We start from the raw sequence: 22740 nt of genomic DNA, 5'->3' as shown, positions 1-22740 counted from the left end.
GTGTTTGATATGTATCTTTTCTTGCATATGGTCTTATAATATGTAATCACAAATAACACTTGTATAAAATGTGTTGTATGCTGGCTCTGTTCACAGATAAAGTACAATAATTCATTTAACTCTCACAACTTTGAGTTATTCATCCCTTATCCACTTAATAGATGAAAGAATTGAGTTACAGGCAGGTTAAATAACTTGCCCAATGGCCCATATATATTAAACAACAAGGTGTGGCTTGAATTTAGGCAGTTGAATTCTTAAGCCCATGCTTAAGAGAGAGAGTATGTGTGTGTGTGTGTGTGTGTGTGTGTGTGTGGTACACAGCTATTGTGCACATGTAGAGGTCCAAGGACCTCCTCAGATGTCAGTCTGTGTCTTTTACCTTGTTTGAGGCAGGGCCTCGTGTTCACCACTGTGTATGCCAGGCTAGCTGGCCCACAAGCTTCCAGGGATTCTCCCGTTTCTGCCTCCCATCTCACTATAGGTGAATGCTGAGGTTACAGATGTGCGTTATCACATCTGGTTTTACATGGATTCTGGGGATCCAAATTCAGGTTAACATGCTGATCTAGTAAGTGCTTTTACTTAATGAATCACCTCCCAATCCCCACTTTTTTTTTTTTTTTTGAGACAGAGTCTTACTCTGTCGACCAGAATAATCTCGAACTCATTTCAGTGCTCCACCTCAGCCTTCTGAGCACGGAGATGACCACGCATGAGCCGCCCGGTCTTGTTGAGCAAGAGCTTTTGATTACCTTGCACACCGTCAAAATTCGTGCTGTGCTTGTGTGCCTGTGCTCTCAACTTCTATGGATGGGGTTGTAAAAGCAGCACTACCCTAAGTTTGCTTCCTTTCCCACTTTTTGCATCTAGCACTTTACCTTTAAGAAGCATCCCCTCCCTTATTCTTCTGATTGCTGTACCCCCGGGGTGAACGTCTATCACCTTCTGCCTCTCTACTTCCCAGCGATGAGGCTCTAATTTCCTGCCTCCACAAATAAGTCTGCAGTGAACATCTTCCCTCAGGACCTATGGAAGAACCTCTGTGGGATACAAGTGTGATTTCCCTTCTTGAGCTGAGTGTGTGCCTTCTATGGAACAGGAAGCTGGTACTTTTAGAGCTTTTTTTTTTTTTCTCTCCTGAAAAATGTTACTTATACCACTCCAGTCATTCTCAGGCACATTCCAGAAGTAGGATCATCTCAAGGTGAAACACAGATATTAATTTATAAGAAACCAGAATCTTTTAATGGACTAAAAACTCACTTTGGAAATGTTTTTTTTTTTTTTCATGCTGATCTAGTCAAGTGACCTGAACTTAGATGTGGTGTCACATGAATGCAAGAACCAGAGCTGTTGCTGGCTCCTGTGTGAACAGGGGCAAGTTTCTTAAGCCTTCTAAAGCTCATTTTCTCTCATCCAATTACCAACTAGGTCTGACCCTGCTTAGCTTCTGAGATCAGACAAGATCAGGTGTGTTCAGGGTGGTTTGGCCGTAGACCAAAGCTATTTCCTCATTCTTTTTTTGTTTTATCTTTATCTTTATCTTTATCTTTATCTTTATCTTTATCTTTATCTTTATCTTTTTCTTCTTCTTCTTCTTCTTCTTCTTTTTTTTTTTTTGAGGAAGGGTCTTGCTCTAGCCCAGGCTGACCTGGAATTCACTATGTAGTCTCAGGGTATCTCACACTCATGGCGATTCTCCTACCTCTGCCTCCAGAGTGCTGGGATTAAAGGTGTGCGTCACCATGTCTGATTGTTTTTCTCATTCTTAAAATGGAGATAATTAGTGTTTGTTGTGAGGATTCAATGAGAAAGTGTATGTATAAAACCAGAGCACATAAAGGTGAGGAAATCTCTACCCTTGATGTGCCCAGGAGAGGGGTCGGGTGTACGTACAAGCCTTCACTATGAAATCTCTGAGGACCACAGTAGTAGCAGGAACAAAGGGCAGGGGACTCACAGACAAAAGGACATCACAGCAAAATTAACTTGGTCATGTCCCACATAATGACAGTGGTCATTGATAGGCTACAGGCATGATAGTGGTCCCATATGATTATAGCGGAGCTGAAAAATTCCAATCTAGTGACATCATACCCACTGGATTTTTGCTGGAAGAACATAGCTTTGGAACATTGTTAAACAGGATAGCTGTCATTTACTCTGAGTTTAGACCTTGTGACAATCTAGAAGGAAGAGTTAGGTTCAGTAGCTGTCCTGGACAGCTATGGGGTTTCTGATGGAATGGACAGAAAAGGAAACTTGAAGGAGGCCTGTGATGTAACCTACCTAGGTAGTAAGCATCAACTCTGGACCCAACCATATATAATATATAATGCATATATATTATATACATACATACACACACACGGATCCTCCCCATTTTTTGAGGAGTAAGCAAGGGGTGGGGAGTTCAGAAATTTTACTCCATGGGAAAGGTTCATAAATATGTAGAAATGCAAGAAGAAAATGGGCTTCTGTCAATATTGCTGAACATGACTTAAAATGAAGATATAATTGGGATTGAAATTTGTAGCTCATGCTATAGCACAGGAGTTTTTTTTTTTAAGTTTTTTTTTTTAATTTTTATTTATTTGAGACAGAGAGAGAAAGAGGGAGGGCGGGGGAGGAGAGAGAGAGAATGGGCACACCAGGGCCTCCAGGCACTGCAAATGAACTCCAGACGCGTGCGCCCCCTTGTGCATCTGGCTAACATGGGTCCTGGGGAACTGAGCCTCGAACCGGGGTCCTTAGGCTTCACAGGCAAGCGCTTAACTGCTAAGCCATCTCTCCACCCTGCAGGAGTTTTTTTTTTTTTTTTTTTTTTTTTTTAAATGAGAAAGTTTTGTCTATTTTGAGTCAAAATTTTTACTGACAATCTCGGGAAGAAACACAAAGTATTGGTGGCCAGTACTGATGTCTCCTGAATGCATACTGGTTAATCACTGATCTGCTCTTCCATGAAGACTTCATGCACTCTTGGTTGACAAAAGGGCTGGATGCTTAAGCCTTGTGGACAGAGAGCAAAATATTTGGAACTGTAGAAGAAATCATTCACATTCTCTCTCCCTCCTTCCTTCCCTCCAACACTCCCTGTCTCACTTCCTCTACCCTTCCCTCTCTCCTCTTCCCTCTCTTTCTCTCTTCCTATCTTGATCTGCAATGTAGGAACTTTTTCCCTTTGGAGGAATGAATGACTCAGGAAGAAAGCCTCAGTTTCCTTCTCTCTCTCCCTTTCTTTCTTTCCTTCCCTCTTTCTTTCTTTCTTTGTTTCTTTGTTTCTTTGTTTCTTTCTTTCTTTCTTTCTTTCTTTCTTTCTTTCTTTCTTTCTTTCTTTCTTTCTTTCTTTCTTTCTTTCTTTCTTTCTTTCTTTCTTCCTATTCCCTACCCTGGCTGGGTAGAAAGTCATGGTGTAGGGAAATCCAGCCCTCTGGCGTCTCTTTCCCAGAAATCTGCTCCCCCATGTAAATTCAGTGCCCCTATATATGGCAAACTCAGCAGCTCTTGGGATGTGCAGGATGTGTGGGAGGCCTAGCCTTTCAGTTGGCAAGTCAGCTCAGGTCACAGACCAAGACAGGTCCTCCAGCAGAGCCTGTTTAGAGGTAAAGCTTATGGTGTCGGTCTCTTCAACAGGCTCGGAACTTTTAAGGGAAGGCCTATTAGCACCAATCCTTAAGACTTAACATTTGTGTCATGGCAAAACCCAACATTTCAGATGCTTTGAAATCTGCTTAAAAAAATTATTTGCAAACAGAGAGGAGAGAGAGAGGGAGAGACAGAGACAGAGAGAGAGAGAGAGAGAGAGAGAGAGAGAGAGAGAGAGAGAGAGAAGATACAGTAAGAGAAAGAAAGTGCCAGGTCCTCCAGCTACTACAAATGAACTCCAGATGCATACACCATTGTGCATCTGGCTTTATATGGGTACTGGGAGGTCAAACCAGGTCATTAAGCTTTGTACGCAAGTGTCTTAAATGCTGAGCCATCTCTGCAGCCCCCTGGTATCTTATAAAATAAAAAAAACTATACCAAAGTGAATGACCATTGTGAGCTTGGCACTTAGGTTTTGTTTTTAATTATAATTTTTATTAGCTTACAAAGAATTAAGGTTGAGTGTTTTGTCTTTGCCTTCATAAGGTTGTCCTCATACAGTGTGTGGGACCACAGGCAATCCAAATAAGCACATGTATTTATCAATATATGACACGTCTTTGCAATCAATGCATCTGAATCCCAAGGTTTATAAAGGATTCTGTAGAGCATATGGGTATAGTCACTCCTTGGTGTCTGTGAAGTACAGATTCCTGACAACATGTCACAGTGGATCCCAAAATACATGGACACTCAAGGCCCTTATAGAAAATTATATGCATATGGATGATTTGTACATGTATGACATACCCCCATAGTCTTTAATTCATCTCTAATTATTTTTTTATTTTCAATTTTTAAAAGAATTTAAAAATATTTCACTTATTTGAGAGAGAGAGAGAGAAAGAGAGAGAATAGGCACACCAAGTTCTCTAGTCACTATAAACGAACTCCAGATGCATTCACCACTTTGTACATTTGGCTTATGTGGCTACTGGGGAATTGAACCTGCATCCTTAGGTTTTTCAGGCAAGCACCTTAACTGCTAAGCTTTCTCTCTACCCCCCTAATTGCTTTTAAGGCTTAGTGCAATGTAGATGCCATGGAAATATTTGTTATGCTATATTGTTTGAGGAATGGTGACAAGGAAAGTTTGCACATGCTTAGTACATATCAATTTTTTGAATATTTCCTGTCTGGAGTTGGTTGAATCCTAAGATGTGGAGCGTTGACTGTACATGAGCACATGAGTGCATGCACATGCTTCCACATACATGTGTAATGCCATGCAGAAATCATTCCCACACAGAATGCCCAAAGGCATCACATGCCTGTCTATACAACATAAAATGAAAGGATATGAATGAGTCAGGTGTGGTGGCACATTCTTATAATCCCAGCACTTGGGAGATGGAGGCAAGAGGATCCGAAGTTCAAGGCTAGTCTTGGCTACATAGTAAGTTTGAGGCCAACTTGAACTGCATGAGATCCTGTTTCAGAAAAAAGCAAAAAACCCAACAAATAAAACACATGAATGTATACATCATACATGCACCCCATCAAAACCTGCTTGAACACACATGCCATTTATCTATATACCTGGACATGGTACACACACAGCACATGTACACCATAACCTAAAGACCATTCACATAGACATACGTAATATGCCACAAGCATCACATGTGACCCCAGACCTTACACAGAGAGCTCCTTAATGCAGTCTCTCTCTCTGGACTCATGGAAATGCAACACTCAAGACCTGGGGAGCTCAGCCTTCATGCCTGATGCCCACTCCCATGTCTTGCTTTCCCCAATCCAGGAGCACACACGGGCAAAGAAACACCTGCACCCAAGCTAGACATCTTTATTTCTTTTTTCCTTTGATTAAGCCTCGCAATAAAACAGCACACCAAGGGGCATGGCATTATGGTGTCATTAAAGCAAACATTTCACAAGTGTTGGCTGAACGGAAACTGCTCCTGAGATTTTTATTTTCCCTGAATCTTTGAGGCTGGCAGATGGCAAACATTACTGTGATCAGAGCTTGAGGAGGTGGTTTTACCTGAAAGGCAAGCGGGGCCACCACCCTGAGCCTGTCCTGATTCCCTTGAGCAAAGGTAGAGGAGTTGGAGTGCTCCATGTATAATCAACAAGCAGGAAGCACATATGTGAACATGCACGCATACTGGACAGTTCTACTTCCCTGCTGGTTTTGCATATGTGTGTGGTGTATGTGGGTGTGCATATGTATGTTTATATATGTGTGGTCACAGGTGTGTGAGGCTGTCTGTGCATGTGGAGGCCAGAAGTTGGCATCCGGTGTCTTCCTCAGTTGCTCTCCACTTTATTTTTGTTGCATGTGTGTATGCATGTTTGTCTGTGTGTGGGTGCATGTGTGTGTTTGTGGAGGCCAGAGGTTGACAACAGTTTTTTTTTTTTTTCTCAATTGCTCTCCACCTTATTTGATGAGACAGAGTCTCTCATGCAACCTGGAGCTCAATCACTTGGCTAGACTGGCTAGCCAGCAAGTCCTCCTGTCTCCATCTCCTCAGTGCTGGGGTTACAGGCACTGCTTGTCAAAAGTGAAAATTGGTATCAACAACAGTTTGTTGGAGAAGACTGTGTTTGAATCATTTAGTGAGTTCTGGACCAACTGTGTTTGCTAAAAATGGCCCTGGCTCCTAGCAGAGGCACACGCTCCTGTTTGATGTCATTAGCAGGCAGAACAGCAGTGCCTCTGAAGCTCGAACAGGGAAACGATGCCCAGGGGAAGCACGTGGTGCCAAGTCAATGTGCACTGACTATTTTCATCACTCCCTCTGCAGCAGGGCTGGAGTCCATTCGTGAGGGGCTGCTTTGGGTCCACAGAGAATGGGACAATCAGACAGTCCTACCCCAGTGTCCATTGTCCTTAAAGACACATTTTCTGTAGGAACAAAGCGTCAGGTCATGCCATTTGTCCTGGAGAAACTCCTGATAAACTTTTCTTTAAAAATGCCTCTTTTCTTTGATTAGCAGTAATAAAAGCTTTTCCTTCTAACTATCTGTCCTTGCCCATCAAAACCCGAGATGAAAAATTCATTGTCATTTGCAAAGAATAGCGTCTTTGTGGCTTGTTATCTGTTGAACTGGATATTATGAAATGACTTTGAGGCTTTGACAGCAGCTAGACTATTCTGCCTCTGGTGGCAAATGTGACTGAAGGCATAGTTATGGGGAATGGGTTGGGGTAACCACGGCACATTCTCCCAGAGCACACAGTCTATGGGTTTTGTATGCACAAACTTCCCGTCTTTTATCCTGTTTCAATGGAAATGAGACTGACATTCTGTGATAAGCTATAGATCGGATGGATAAGACACATTCTAGAAACCTTTGTCCTAACAGCCTGGTGTGGACTTACAAACAACTCTCTTCCAGTTGTTTAACATTCTGAAGAAAAATTTGTGGTTGGGGACATAAGAACAATGACATAGCATTAGACAAAGGGAAGTCTCTGCATACTTCAGAGTGGAGAAGGATGACTTTCTGATAAGCATGGACACATCTTATTTGAATTCTCTAAAAGCTCTTACGTGGTCATAATTTTTGTTTTTAAGAATAACTAAGTAGCTGAGAGAACGCTGCAGCAGGTACTTGCTTGTTGCTGGGACAAAGCAACTGACCAGAAGCATCTAGTGGACGAAAAGGGTTGACTTTTGGCTTACAGTTTTGAGGGGCAGTTTTATCATGATGGGGAGAGCATGGCAGGAGCAGACAGCTGGATGTCATAGATCCACAGCAGGGAGAGAGGGAGGAGAGGGAGCCGACTCAGTATGGCAAGCAGGATTGGAATATGACAAGCACCCCAGGGTACATCTCCTCCAGCAAAGCTCCATCTTCCAAAGGCTCCACCAGTTTGGGACTAAGTATGAGGGTTGATGGGGGACATGTTGCATTCAAACTGTTACAAACATGATCTCAATTATAAAAACATTGATTCGAAGCCAGATGTAATGGCATACTCTTTTAATCCTAGTACTTGGGAGGTACAGGCAGGAGGATTGCCATGAGTTCAAGGCCAGCCTGGGACTATATGGTGAATTCCAGGTCAGCCTGGGCTAGAGTGAAAGTCCTAACTTGAAAAAACAAACGAAAATAAAATAAACAGAAGCCTAATTTAATTTAAACAGTATAATTCCCAGGGGCATAAGGAGCTATTGTTCAATGAGAACTTGTTTTGCAAGACGAAAGGGATTCTGGCATGGATGGTGGTGATGTCCACACAACAATGTGAATGAACTCCATGCTGCTGAAATGTGCCCTTAGAACTGGCTAGAAGGGGCTGGAGAGATGGTTCAGTGGCTAAGGCACTTGCCTGCAAAGGCTCAGGACCCAGGTTTGATTTCCCCAGTACTCATGTCAAGCCAGATGCACAAAATGGCACATGCGTCTGGAGTTTGTTTACAGCAGCTAGCGGCCCTGGTATACCCATTGTTTCTCTCTTTTAAATAAATAAATAAAATATAAAAAGAGGGTTCAGTAAGTGCCAAATAACCCAGTCCTTTGCCTCTTTTCAAGAGACATGATTTTCTTTTCAAAAGGATGACTAAGAGGGGCCCAGGGAAAGGGCTGTTAGTAAAGTACTTGTCATACAAGCTTGCTGACCTGAGTTCTGATTCCAATCATTCATGCAAAATACGAGGCACAGTGGTGTGTGCCTGTGATCCCAGCACTGGGGAGGCAGAGACAGGTGGGTCTTTGGAGCACAGTGCCTAGCTAGTCTAGCTGAGTCATTGAGCTCTGTGTTCAGTGACCCTGTCTCCCAAAAAGGCTGAGAGCAGCTGAGGAAGACTCCTGGTGTCAATGACCTCCACATGCACATGCACACACATGCAGGCATATTTGTACACATATGTGTGGCAGTGTATGAACACATGTGCACACACACACACCACATGCACATGCAAAAACATGGTGAATTTGATAATACATCACAATTTGAAATATATAAGAATGTATTTCACCAAAAACTTAAAAATAAATGAAAATGATAATTTCTAGACAAATGTGGGTGATCAAGTTAATAAGGTTTATTTGGTGGGTACTATATTAAGTACGCCATCCCCCAAAAGTCCTGCTTCTTTCATCTTCAAGTGACTGTTTGTTCCCCTTCACCATGCTGGCTTATAACCATTGCTTGGCAGGTAAAACACTGCAGGTTCACTTGTGCAACCATGTGTGTGGTCTTGAGTTTGAACCTCATGTAGACCATGAGGCTCTAGCCAAACCTTTAGAGATTAAATTATGTGGGAAGATATTCTTCACTTCTCTTGCTCTAAGCCAGCTAGTTTGCTATTCATTTACCTTTTTTTTTAAAAAAATTTTTTTTTGTTCATTTTTATTTATTTATTTGAGAGTGACAGAGAGAGAGAGAGACAAATAGACAGAGAGAGAATGGGCACACCAGGGCCTCCAGCCACTGCAAATGAACTCCAGACGCATGTGCCCCCTTGTGCATCTGGTTAATGTGGGTCCTGGGGAATCGAGCCTCGAACCTGGGTCCTCAGGCTTCACAGGCAAGCGCTTAACCGCTAAGCCATCTCTCCAGCCCTCATTTACCTTTTAAAATAAAAATTTTAGCTTCTTGATAGTTTACATTTCCTTTGCTCCTTTATTAATTTCTATGTTATAACACCCTCCACATTAGGAAATGTTTTTATGTGTGTGTGTGTGTGTGTGTGTGAGAGAGAGAGAGAGAGAGAGAGAGAGAGAGAGAGAGAGAGGGGATCGGCATACTACAATTGAACTTCAGACATGTGGACCACCTTGTGCACATGCGCGACCTTGCACATACATCACTTTGTGCGTCTGTCTTAGGTGGGATCTGGGGAGTCAAACATGGGTCCTTAGGGTTCTCAGGCAAGTGCCTTAACTGGTAAGCCATCTCTCCAGCCCCAGGAAGCATTTTAATCTGTATCTTTTACATGTTGACTTTGCAAAGAGAACATTTTTTTCCCCATGAGAGTCGACAGGTAGTAGAGGCAAGGATGATGTCTATGGAGTCAAGAGGTCTGTGTCCGACCTCTAGATTTGCAAATTATTTATTACTTGGAGCCTTAGTTTCTTCATCTGCAAAAACTGAGGCAATATATGACTCATTTATAGGTCTGTTAAAGATATCCAGAGGCAATAGCAGTAAGGCTGGCTGGTTATTGAATGCTTACTCCATGATAAGTGTGGTTCTAAGTAACTTATGGATATCAGCTAATTTGATCCTTCCAATAACATGCTGGATGGCAGGACTATCATAGAGAAGTTTAGAAACTGGCTGTCATCACAAAGCTTGTTGATGGAAGAGCATGAATTTAAATCCAGGCAGTCTGATGATGATGGCTGTCACACCACTGAGCTGCCGCTGTGCAGATGCAAAACTGCACTGCAAAGACTTTAACGCACAGCATGATGTGGGGTGAGTGGGCACAGCCGACATTTTCTAGATTCATGTGCCATGTAGAATGTCATGGGCTGGATCTATGTCATGAGGTCACCTTGGCCATGCACCCCTCCATTCAGAGACTCTAGTTTGCTAAGGATGTCAACCATGTGGAATGGATGTCTCCCTCCTTACAGTGATCATTCTTGCTGCATAAACAGTTACCTGTCATTAAATACCTCATAGTATAAATTCCATGAGGCCACTGCACAATGCACAGCCCATTAGTCATGACAATGCCCAGTACACAGTGGATGGTCAGTAGTAACAAGCTCTAACATTGATATATTTATTTGAAAGAGGAGAAAAAGTGAGAATGGGAATGCCAGGGCCTTCAGCCACTGCACATGAACTCCTCATGCATGCACCATTTTGTGCATGTGGCTTTATGTGGGAACTTGCAACTTTTGCTTGGGTCATCAGGCTTTAAGCAAGTGCCTTTAATTGCTGAGCCATCTCTCCAGCTCCCACTTATTCATTTTTATCATTAATTTATTTATTTGTGTGTGTGTGTGTGTGTGCCATGATGCATGTGTGGAGATTCAGAGGACAACTTTAAGGTGTCTGTGCTCCTCCTTCTTTGAGATAGGAGTCTTGCTGCTGCAAGCAAACCACTGCAAATGAACCTGCAAACTTCAGGTTCTTCTGGCTCTATCTCCTGTTGTCATAGTGACATTGGGATCACAGATGCACGCATCTCCTTGCATCTGGCTTTATGTGGGTGCTAGACAAGTGAAACCAGTCTGACAGGCCTTGCAAATCAGTGATTTTAACTGCTCTGCCATCTTTCCAGCCTGAGATCTGACCTTTATTAAAAGCTTATCACTATGTGCCTGGTACCAAGTACTTTATATTAATCAGCTCATTTGTTACTCAGTACAATCCGGTAATAAGGGTGTAATGATCACAGCCCTTATTTTACAAATCAAGAAACTGAGGCTCTGGGCACTCCTGTCGTGTGTCTGAGGTCATGTAGTGGTCAGTGCTAGAATCTGGATTGCAATTCAGGTTGTTTGCCTCCAGAACTGGCATTCTGTTATACTTTCTGTTATGAGAGCTGAAACCCCAATCTTTTCTAGTTTGGAACTAGAAGAAGACGTGAGACACTTCTATCAAGTCCCTCTTTTAAATAATACGTCACTGCAGCTCCCTCAGAGGGGACAAGTGTCGGACAATAAGAAGGAAGGGATTACAGGCTAGGGTTCTGGGGACACTTCCTAGGACACAGGGAGCCACTTACCAATGGTTGCCTCTGGCAACTTTGGAAACGAGACCCTGCGTCTCCTGGGAAGTAGTTGAAATAGGTCAGAATAATGATGTGAGTTGGCTGCTTCTTGACAGAAGCAGCAAACTTCAGAGAGAAGGAAACTGGGCCAGTTTGTAAGCGAGAGAGGGAACTGAGCCCCAGAAAGGAAGTCAGGCTCCACTTGCTGTCTGCACCCTCAGGCCAAGACTTGACTGTGCATCTGAGAACGCGTGGCCTTCTGGGACTGAGACAGGCAGCCAGAGAGCTGGAGGCAGGCTGTTGAGCAAACTCTTTTCAGAAGCCTCCATTTCATTCCCTGCTCTTGGATAAGTCATGTGTGGAATATTCTGGCTACATGAGTGCTGAGGTTTGGAAACATCATAACTGTAGCTCCTCTGTGTGAAACTTTGCCCAATTTATCTCACTTTCCTGCCACAGTTCCCTCTGAGGTGAGTATTTCTGCCCCCACTTTCTGACGGTAACCAGAGACTGAAGCTCAGAGGCCTGTAGAAGTCTGTCCTTTACCATGCTATTTGAGCTGGGATTAGAACACAGGTGGGATGGATTCCCAAACTTCATCTTTTTTTTTTTTTTCTCTGCTGGAACCAAGAAGCCTCTCTGAGAGGGAGGCAGTGGTGGGTTGGGGCAGGTTGCCAGGAGAGCCATGCCTTGGTTGTTGTGGCCATAGGGCTGCCATTGATGGCAACAGTTTGCAAGGGCTCTCTGGTACTTCAAATGCACGGCCCCATAGACTCGGGTGTTTTATTAACATTGAGCTTGCAACATGAGCCCAAGCAGGCAGATCCGATCCCTGCTATAGCAAAGCAAGACACTGGGGGTGAATCTTGGGGTCTTGCCCTAAGGTGAGTTTAGGGAATGGATCTTAAGTCTGTCCCTAAGGTGTGTGGAGAGCAGCTGGAGTCTCTGGCAGCGCCTGCTGGCTGGCGTTTGAGGGAGGTCTCTCTCTGTGTGTGGATCTACGGAAGTGAGCCGGCTTCTTCCACTGTCGATGCAGTGCCCCTGGAATCTGTAAGCCTGAGATGAGCCCCTTTCTCCCATAAGCTGTGTCTGGTTGGATGTTTGTCTAAGCAATGAGGAGCTGACTTCCCCAGAACTTGAGATGGGGTGCCGTGTGTTGGAATATTGAGCTGCTTTGCGTCTGTCCACAGGCTGGCTGTGCTCACAGCTGCTGAGGCAAATGCATATCGTGGTTCTTAGCTAATGCCAAGTCTCTCCTCTGAGCACAGCCAGGCTCTGACACCATGGTTTGCCTGGGGTGTGTGTGTGTGTATGTGGGGCTAAGAGTATTTTTCCTCGGGAAAAAAAAATTGTTATTGACACATAGGAGAGAAACACCGTATTTTTATCCATAATAAAGGCATTTACTTTCCACTCCAAGGAATACAGTAGAAGAAATATTAGATGGGAAGGGGGTTGGCTGGGCTGGGACAAGTGAAATATAACAAAGGAAGTTAGCTTTGTTCCTACATGGTGGGATCATAGGGAAACAAGGTAACCATCTCTGGGACAAATACACACATCTAAGCAGCCAGCATTTACTATTCACTCAACTATGGGCCAATTTCCCACCTGAGCAGACGCCACAGATGACCTCAGTCTGCTTTCACAGCACTGTACACCTGCTCCAGTTGTTAACACATTTGGTCCACACAGAGGCTGAAGTACGGAGAGGGTCAGCAACTTCCCCAAAGCAGCACAGCCAACAACTGGCAAGGTCAAGAGTACACGCGGCAGGCTGCAGGAGTCTTGACCCTTCATGACCGTGACTGCTCTCCACCGTCAGCACGTAGTGGTGTTGTGTTAATCATTGGCCGATATCTTGACTCAATATTCTGTTCAACCTTATGACAATACCAGGGGATAGCCAGTGTTATCACCTCCCATTGCAGAGTTGAGGAAACTGAAGTCCAGAGACGTGAAAGGCACGTTAATGCCGGGCCATGCATCTTGCACACTTCCAACCTGCTTTGTGAACGCAGTGTGGGCCTCATCTCTTCCCTGTCTGGACCTGTGCCTAAAAAATGTTTTCAAATATTACTAAATCAGGCAACTTTTTGAATGTATGCACTTGTTCATATAGGAAGAGTGCCTGTTTTCATTTGCTGAAGAAATTTCCTTCCTTAGAATATTTACATTTATAGCTCTACAGTCTACAAAAACAATAAAATAACCTCTCCGAAGTAGGTAATTAACAGAACCATAAAACATTTCCACAAATGGCATCCGCAGAAACAAGGTGAAATGAAGAGCTGTCATTTGAGCCAGCCCCATTTGAAACTCATTTCAAAACATTTAACCAAAGGAAGATAAGGGGGAGATGTGTGGCTGGTGCTTGCAGGATCATTTAACTAACAGCGGTGGGCTTCCAAATTAAACCTGCCATCTACAAGTGCTGAGCGTGTGTGTGTGTGTGTGTGTGTGTGTACTCAACGTATGCACACACATATGTGCATCTGAAGAACTCTGGCTGTATGAGCATGTTGTATTGATAATTGAGAAGCAGGTTTCTCTTTGGTTCTAAGATTATCATCCATTAGGGATTGAATGTTATAAGAAATACTTATGGCCTTGGGCATGTCTCAACCTTGCTGGACCTTAGTTTCTTGGTTTGTAGAATGAATGTCTGCAAAACTGTGAGGGTCATAGACAAGTGGACCGACGAGGTAGATAGTGGACTTTTTCTCTGTGTCCCCAGAACACCCACTAGGGGGACTAAAACATACTGGGTAATGCTCAGTACTGGTGAGGCGGGTTGCAAAGGGGTCTCGGCCTGTTTGGCTGCTGCAGCGAAGATTCAGAGATGGGCTGGCTGGAAAGCGGCAGGAACGTTCAAGGTTTTCAAGGTTCCGGAGGTTGAAAGTTTAAGTGTCTTATGAAGTTGCCCTACATGAGTGACTGGGAGAGCTCACAGAAGGCTTCTTGTCACTGTGTTTGCATGGGGGAAGAGCTGAGGGGGACTTTGCCCATTGTCCTTCTCCATACTTTCACCTCTGTAGCACACGTCATGCATCCTTTACAGCTCTAGAACCTCTTCAGGTGCGAAACTCCTTCTACTGACCTGCTTCTTTTCTTATATTCTGTATGATGGGCACTGTGGATTTAAAGCCTGGGGTGTCCAAATCTATCCATCACTCATTCTTTATTTCAGATCTTTCCTTAGCTCATTCCATTTGTCTCCATCCACATACATTTTAAAACAGCCATGTCTAGGAATGTAAAAACTGACCCTCCTCTTCCTAAAAACTGGAAGTTTTGATTTGGAAATATGAGTAAAAGAAATGAAATTAGTTGAGTAAAAAATGGATATCTTAAAATCAATTTTTTTTAAAAATCAGTTTTTGTTTGCCAAAACCTATACTTTATTTGTATTGATGCTTTTTGTCACTACTTACACTTTTTTTTTTTGAGGTAGGGTCTCACTCTAGCCCAGGTTGACCTGAAACACTGTAGTCCCAGGCTGGCCTCGAACTCACAGAAATCTTCTTACATCTGCCTTCTGAAGGCTGGAATTAAGGACGTGTACCACCATGCTGTTTAAAAATCAGGTTTTTTTTTTTTTTTGTGTGTTGCATGTGTGGGTGCATATTCATGTGCATACGTGCATATTCATGTGCATACACGCACATGCATGTGGGAGGCCAAAGATTGATGTTAAGTGTCTCCAATTGCTCTCCACTTTGCTTTAAAAACATTTTATTTATTTATTTATAAGGAAAGAAAAGAGAGAGAGAGAGAGAGAGAGAGAGAAAGAGAGACCTCCTTACTTTTTAAAATTTTTATTTATTTATTTGAGAGTGACAGAGAGAGATTGAGAGAGAGAGAGAGAGAGAGAGAGAGAGAGAGAGAATGGGCGTGCCAGGGCTTCCAGCCACTGCAAACGAATTCCAGACGCATGCACCCCCTTGTGCATCTGGCTAATGTGGGTCCTGGAGGATCAAGCCTCGAACCGGGGTCCTTAGGCTTCACAGGCAAGCGCTTAACCGCTAAGCCATCTCTCAGCTCCCACCTTACTTTTTGAAACAGGGTCTCTTACTGAATCTGGAGCTCACCACATCAGCTAGCCTCACTGGCCAGCAAGACCCAGGGATTCTCCTCTCTCCATGCCCCCAGCCCTGGTGTTATAGCTGTGTGTCATTTTATGTGCATTTAACTAGGATCTGAACTCAGGTCCTCATGTTTTCAGCAAGTACTTAGTCATTTCCTCAGCCCCCAAATTTATTTTATTAGTTAGAAACAGGTTTGGCATTCCCACTTGTCAGCACATTTATATTGTATTTTCTCTTCTACAGTGTGGTTCTGATAAATGCTCTATCACCCTCAGGGCCCATCTCAGACTGACCAGTGAAAAGGCATGACATCAAGGCAGGAAATCAATAGTTTGAACACTAACGTAATGAGGAGAGATGAAAGTGTCCAAGGGAGCATCCTGAGTTGTGAAGAAAAATCTTCCTGTGGGAAGAATGGATGGGCTAGGCAGAAGCCTGTCACCAAGGAAATGGTGGAGCATGTCAGCTATCTGCAGATTTCCAGTATAGATTAACAGGACAGTTGCAGCATTCAGAACCAGAGGAACAGATGACTTCCTCACTGCATCTAGTGTGTGAATTTTGCTGAAGGTAGGAAATGGTTCAGGAGGACAAAGGTCCTGGTATTGATGCTTGGTCATCAGGACGCTCCCTAGTGAACTTGCTTCATGGGACCAGATGGCATTTCAACAAGAGGCTCACAAGCAGAGGCACACCCAGATGTGGTGTAAGCGAAGGGGGCAGCAGTTAATCACTGCTCTGGAGTCTCTAGCTAATCTCATTCTCTAAAGCTACAACCCTTCCTGTGTGAGGAACGCTTACAATGAATACAATGACCCCTTGCTCATGTTCTCTTTCATACCCCTCTGTTTCCAACACTTGCATTTCTGGCCCAAAACCTTTGAAGTAGAGAGAGTCAAGGCAAGCTTATTGCATTCTTTTGCACACAGGGAAACCAACTTAGAGAAGTTGAGCAACTCCTCCCGGCTCCACGGGCAGAAAATGGCAGAGTGTGAACCAGAACCCAGGGTTGGCTGAGTCCAAAGCTCTCAGCCTTACTGCTGTAGCACACGGCCCATCTGGCCAGATGTCTCCACTAAAGACTCCAGACAATATTCTGGCTCTGGAAACATGATGTGAAGCAATCATTCTTGTTTGTGTTAGTACCTAAAGCGGCATTAGAAACCACTTGATATATAATCATTTTAGTTCATAGACTAAAATTAAAACTGCAAAGTAATTTCCTTTCTCTGTGTTAGGGACAGATTCTTGCTGTGACTAATATTAGTGAACTTTCAATATCTTCACTGAAGTAGGGAATCTTGCAAATCAAGCCATGACTCATTGCCAACGAGCGAGACTAAATAATGCTGTGATGTGTCACCATTGCTGGAGGACTAAGGAAGTCTAGACTTCCAAAATGGGCTGATTCTCCCATAGGCTGAGCTCATAGTCCCTGGATGATACAGCTTATATCAGGCACTCGGAAGTCCGCTCCCTGAGGAGAGGAAGTGGCTGGCTTGCTCTGTCATACATACATAGCCTATAACTATAGAATTAGGAAACTGGAGCCTTTGGGCCAAACATGATCTGCCACTGTTTTTTTCTTTTTTTAACTTATTTTTATTTATTTGAGAGTGACAGACAGACAGACAGACAGACAGAGAAAGGCAGAGACAGAGAGAGGGAGAGAATGGGCATGCCAGGGCCTCCAGCCACTGCAAATGAACTCCAGATACACATGCCACCTTGTGCATCTGGTTTATGTGGGTCCTGGGGAATAGAGCCTCGAACTGGGGTCCTTAGGCTTCACAGGCAAGTGTCTAACAGCTAAGCCATCTCTCCAGCCCCTGCCACTGTTGTTATAGTTGGAGATTTTTTTTCTCAAGGTAGGTCTCACTCTAGCCCAGGCTGACCTCCTGGAATTCACTATGTAGTCTCAGGGTGACCTCTAACTCACTGAGATCCTCCTTCCTCTACCTCCCAAATGCTGGGATTAAAGGTGTGTGCCACCACACCCAGCTAGCCCTAGGTGAAGTTTCATTAGCACTCAACTGCATTTATTTATTTATTATTGTCTTCAGTGACTTCTTACTACAATGGCAGAGCTGATAATGGCTAGAGACTGGTATTATCTAGCTTTTTAATTTTTTTGGTTTTTTTTTTTTTTTTTTTTGAGGTAAGGTCTCAATCTGGCTCAGGCTGACCTGGAATTCACTATGTAGTCACAGCGTAGCTTCGAACCCATGGCGATCCTCCTACCTCTGCCTCCCAAGTGCTAGGATTAAAGGTGTGCACCACCATGCCCGGCTTTATCTAGCTTTTGACAGAAAGGTTGTTAAATGCTGCCCCAAACTGGCAAAGGTAGTCATTAAAATAACCACTTTGGGGCTGGAGAGATGGTTCAGCAGTTAAGGCACTTGCCTGCAAAGTCTGACGACCCTGGGTTGATTTCCCAGTACCCATGTAAAGCCGGATGCACAAAGCAGAGTGTGCATATGGAGTTTTGTTTGCAGTGGCTAGAGGTCCTGTGGCACCCATTCTCTCTTTCTCTCTGCTTGCAAACAAATGTATAAAAACATTAAAATATTGCTTCCACAAAGGATTTGTCTCATATATATCAACTTTTGAGAAAGTGTGCAGCAAAAGACATGTCAGGCAGATCACAACCTTGGTACAGGGGCCTGGGAGATAGCATAATGTTAAAGGGCCTTGTTTGCCAGCCTCCAGGTTTGAGTTAGATTCCTCAACAAGCCTACAGAATGGGAGGAGGAGAATCTGGAAGCTAGACTGGTCCATATGCAGTGGCAAAAAACCAAAATGAAACAAGGGAGACTGTCTCAAGCAATGTTGAAAGAGAGAACAAACACCTGAGGCTGTCCTCAGACCTCCATGCATACCCTCTCTCCACGTATCTCTCTCTCTCTCTCTCTCTCTCTCTCACACACACACACACACACACACACACACACGTGAAAGCACCCTTGGTGAAGGCTCAGGTTTGGATGCTCCAGGTTTGTGCTTTCCTTCTGCAAGTGTCTGTTCTTGGCAGGGCTCTCTCTGAGGATCTATCTGCGCTTCAAGCTGCTCAATATGACTCCTTTCAGTCTGTTTGGGAACAATCTATCCTACACTCCAAAAAGGGTTATTAGTAGTTTACCTTAATTACTGAAATTGTCTGCCAGGAAAGAAGATGAATTATTTGCTGGCTTCAGCTTTTATACATATGGAAGTTTCTGGAGTCATTAAAAAAATTTTTTTTTGTCTCCTTTTTTTTCTTACACAGTTCAACTGAGCGACAGAATGCAATTTGAATTTCGTAACTGATTTACGAAGCTCGTCTCAGGATGCACGCTTTCCAAAGGGAAGCTGGTCTTGAGAGGTGGACAAGCCCCTTCGAACAGCAGCCATATGGAGCTCTTGAAATAGCAGTCATCCTAGCTTTGTGGAAATGCACTCATCCTCCCCAAAGCCTCTGGCTGGGTGTATCCAAACAGTTATTGCAATGAAGAAAGAGCTGATAACTGAACACGGGAGAGGAAAAGAGAGTAATAGTCCAAAGGCCTGTGTGTGTGTGTGGGGGGGGGTTGTTCTGGAATTTAAATTCCAGCCCTGGCAAGAATGTCCTTTCCTTAGGCGGGAGGATTATCTCTTTTTGCCTGAAGGGTAATTTAGCTGTCAGCATTTCCTCCTCACAGTTCACTGTCCCTTTTCTCTTTGACTTTTTAATTTCTTGCTATGGGTAAGTGATATGATCCATACCCTCATTCATTCATCTGTGTGGAGTGTCACCATGCTGCTTTGCTTCTGTGTCCTGAGTCCTTAGTTGCTTAAATTACTGGTTTGCCCAAGTTCAACAAACCCACTTAGGACAAAGGAGAAATCAGAACTGAAAGCATGTTCCTCCCATCTCAACTCTCGCTGGCTTATATTTCCACTGTTAAAACATTCTGCAAATTTTAGAGACCAAGAGGAAGTAGGAGCCTATGGAAGATGAGTACCTTTGAGATACCAGTGCCAACTGGCCAGGGGAACCCAGGGGAACAAGCCTTGAGCTTGGTTGAGGGTTGGGGAGATGGCCCAGTGGTTAAAGACACTTACTTTTAACACCTGCTGGCTGGGGTTTAATTTCCCAGCCACCCACATAAAGCAGGAAGGGCATTTGATTGCAGCAGCAAGAGATTCTGGTGTGCTGGCACACACATGCATGCAAAATTCACAAATTAAAAACAAAACAAAACACAACAAAACAAAACTCAGCTGAAGAAATAAACCTATTAAAAAAACAAAGAAACTGAAGGGACCGAACTGACGCCATGACAGGCTTCAGTAAGTGCCACCCTAACTAGGCCTAAGCTTCAGTTTCCCAGGGAGGTAGGCAAGACTTCTGGGAAAAACCGCAAAGGGCGGACTGCTCATCAACAGTGACCCTGACACGTGGGCGGGGAGATGGCCGCCATTTTGTGCCCTGGGGGCTGAGTCAGCTCCTGGAGACGAGTCAGAATGTCCCTTCCCTTGCTTTTTGCCCCAACCAATCAGAGACGTGCAACTGTAACCGCTGCTTGCCTAGCCAATCATGTCCCAAGACTGCCTGGAGTTCCCTTACTTGTGCTGCTGGCAGGGTGGCCATTTTGTGTGAATGGTTGACCCCCACATGCCGGCTGGTTCTGCAGAATAAACGCTCTTTTGAGTCTGGGGTCTTTCTTCAGCAATTCTCAGACCCTTACAGAAACTAACAGAAAAACCCAAACCTATGGAAGAGTGACTCTACCTAATGAGCTGACAGAAGTGCTTTTGTTCAAATATAGCAGAAGAGCAGCTACTAGAGTATTTAGAGATTGAGGGAAGGGCCAGAAAAGCAGAGACCTAAACTGTAAATATTAGCTACTTATACCATGCCCACAGAGTATGAGCATATGGCCAAAACACAGAGAGAGGTGCGAATTGCTGAATGTCCTGTCTAGCTACCCAGGGGACGAGACCATGATTTTCTTAGCCTTATAGGCCCAGGTAAAGAGAGCTTACTTCGGAATGCCCACTGGGGTTGGGGGTGGGGGTGGGAATTCAGAAGTTTTTAGAATTGGCAGAGCTACCTGAGAAAATGAAAGCTGAAGAGAATGCCCTCTTTGGACCAGGTAGTGTACTATTGCATCCTGGGATCTGCCCTGGGTAAGCCCCGTGGCACGGCCAGGGTTAGGACTGTCATTGCTATTCTGGGAACAGGAGTTCAGGGCCACAAATGTCCTCACTGCCCTGAATACTCCAGTTTGTTCTTTCATCTTTGTATTCCTTGTTCTTCCACTAGTGTGACTACTCATATCTGATGCTGGAATTGTGTGTATTGAATGACTAACTTCTTTAGGAGCAAACAACGAGCTGTGAGTACAGTAGTAAAGAGCCCCAGACAGAGGAATTTAAAATTCTGGTCATATCACTTATGAGTGGTGTGACCTGAAGCAAGTTAATTATGCTCCTTGATTGTCATCATTTCCATCTGTATAATGATACTTACCCCATATGTTGTGAGGATTAAATGTAATAGTTTTGTAGTGTGCCTGCTATAGTGTCTGTGGCACAAAAGAGTGCTGGGAATTGTTGGATAATAAGGCATTCATATCTCCCAGAGTTATTTGCAACATAGTAGAATAACTTAAAATAGTTCTGCTACCGGAGTTGAACTCAGAGAGATAAGTAGGAAAGGGTGATGGGCTGAAACAGGATCTGGTTGAGGATCTCAAACCCTCAAAGGTGAGCAGCTGGAATGATGTTTCTGAGTCCTCTGGTGATTTTGGAGAACTGTCAGGTAGATTGGAGGGTCTGGGCAGGAGAATGGCTCTGGCTTGCTCTCTTAAGCTAACTGGGCTACAACTTCTTTACTTAAAAATGGTGGGGTTACACTGACTATTAGGTGATCTCTAGCATATCAAGGTTCTAGGATACACTTCAATTGGGGATATGGCTCAGTGGGTAAGAGAGCTTGGGGAAAGCATGAGGGCTTGTAAGGGCCTGGTGCGACCTGAGTTTGACTACCTAGGACACATAAACAGTTGGGTGTGGCCATGCATGTCTATAACCCCTGTCCTGTGGGAGCATAGACCAGAGAATCACTGGGGCTCATTGGTCAACTAATTTGACAGAAATCTACATTCAGGGAGAGACCTGTCTCAAGGAAATACACGGATAAGTGATAGAGAAAAGACACAGGGTGTTCTTTGGCATCTGTGCATGCATAGGTGTGCACATTTGCACATACATGTGCATATAATACATATGCATATACCACACACACACACACACACACACCATATACCACATTACATCACACTACACATGCAAAAAATAAAAAAAAAGGGCTGGAGAGATGGTTTAGCAGTTAAGCACTTGCCTGTGAAGCCTAAGGATCTCTGTTTGAGGCTTGATTTCCCAGGACCCACGTTAGCCAGATGCACAAGGGGGCGCATGCATCTGGAGTTGTTGTTTTGTGGTGACTAGAAGCCCTGGCATGCCCATTCTCCCTCTCTCTGTTTTTTTCTCTCTCTCTCTGCTTCTTTCTCTCTCTATCTGTTGCTCTCAAATAGAACAATAAAAATAAAACAAAAATATTCTTTAAAAAAATAAAAAGAAAGATCAATGACAGGACTAAAATTAGATCTTTTTCTATTCATCTCTCAAATGTTGTAGCACCAACAACAAGGGCCTTTAATTCCTCACACATTCCTCATGTAATTCATTTAAAAGTGTTTGAGGGATGACAAGCAATGTGGAATATTTTCCTCTTACCCAAGTTGTTACCTTCCAAGACAGGCAGATGCTAGATGGCTGCTGTAATATTACCTTCGCCTTCCTGAAGCTCGGCCTCATTCATTCTTGAGGGAGCCAGGCCCCATGCTTTGTACACTTTCATAGGGAGAAATATAATCATTAAAAAATCATCATCTTGCATATTTGATGGTGCTCTGCTTGTTTGCAATTTTATTATTCATAGGTGTCAGCTTTGCTATTGCAATGGTGCTATTGGTGTTTTGGAGCAGAATTTGACATCAGATTTGGTTTGCCAAAAGAGGGGGTGAACAAGTGTGTCAAGAAAATGGAGCATGAGGACAGTGGATAGAATCCCATGTGGTTTCTGCAGCTAATAATCTTGTTCAGGGTACAAGATAGCTGAACACCATAATATGATTTGCACATTAAAAGCACGTTCCAGTCCATTCAGAAATTAAGTAAATAGAGCTGAGGCATACAGTTCTGCTAATCCACCAATGTCATAACTTTAATGATTTCGGCAGCTCACAGGAAAACAGGGACAGTTGTCAAGCCTCACATTAGACTGTGTTATAGCCCCGAACACTGATTATTTGTCATTTATCTGACACCAAAGG

This window comes from Jaculus jaculus, chromosome 6 (genome assembly GCF_020740685.1).
Source record: "Jaculus jaculus isolate mJacJac1 chromosome 6, mJacJac1.mat.Y.cur, whole genome shotgun sequence".
Lineage (NCBI taxonomy): Eukaryota > Metazoa > Chordata > Mammalia > Rodentia > Dipodidae > Jaculus > Jaculus jaculus.
Note: the sequence above shows the minus strand (reverse complement) of the source record.